Source organism: Geospiza fortis, unplaced genomic scaffold, assembly GCF_000277835.1.
Source record: "Geospiza fortis unplaced genomic scaffold, GeoFor_1.0 scaffold27, whole genome shotgun sequence".
NCBI lineage: Eukaryota > Metazoa > Chordata > Aves > Passeriformes > Thraupidae > Geospiza > Geospiza fortis.
Window position 1 is genome coordinate 2310024 of NW_005054329.1, and position 844 is coordinate 2310867.

Genomic DNA, 844 nt, shown 5'->3' on the forward strand with positions numbered 1-844 from the left:
GAAACTACAGCTCTGCTCAGCAAGCTCAGCTCCACCAGGGAAAGGAGGAAAGGCAGCACCTCCCAGGAATTATCTGCTGTGCCCTCAGTGGGAAGTGACAGCTCCTCCCATCCCCTCCACCCTGCATTGCTCTGTTTTGGAGAATCACAAAATCATTCATTTTGGAAAAGACCTCCAAGATCAAGCCCAACCTTCAGCCTGAACTGTGCTCCCCCCCTGCCATCCCACCACCAGGACATCCCCACAACCACCACGAGAAGAGGAAAAGGAAATCCTTCCTTTTTCTTCCCAACCCATCCACCAACATGTTAACAACCCAAGTTTAATGTAGGTGGCATGTTTCATACAGAATCTTACAGGCACCCAAAACACCAGCTGGTGCCATGTTCTGAGGAGTTAACGAGGTGAAACTCCAACACTTCAGGCTCCTTCCAACGTTCCAGGCTGAACATCAGGCCCAAGGCGGCTTCGCCACCGCACGGCTCCTCAGGGATCCCCCAAATTCCTGCCAAGCCCTGGAGCCAGCAGGACTCATCCTCCAAAGGGTCTGGGATAGCTCTGCAATGGTCACACTCTCCCAAATCAGTATTTATAATATTTTCCCTGATTAGTCTTTAAGAGGGTTTTTAACCCACGGTGTAGAATGGCAATGTTTAAAGACCAGACATGGAAAGAAAGGAACAATCCAGACAAACCATCTGCTCTCGCTGTTCAAGATGGGATCTGCATGAAGGAATGATGAAGTGAAAATTGCAGTAATTTTAGAGTTAAAGCCATTTATATCTTTAATAGACTTAATATATTTTAAAGCCTGATCCATTCCTCCCAACACTGAATTTGGAAA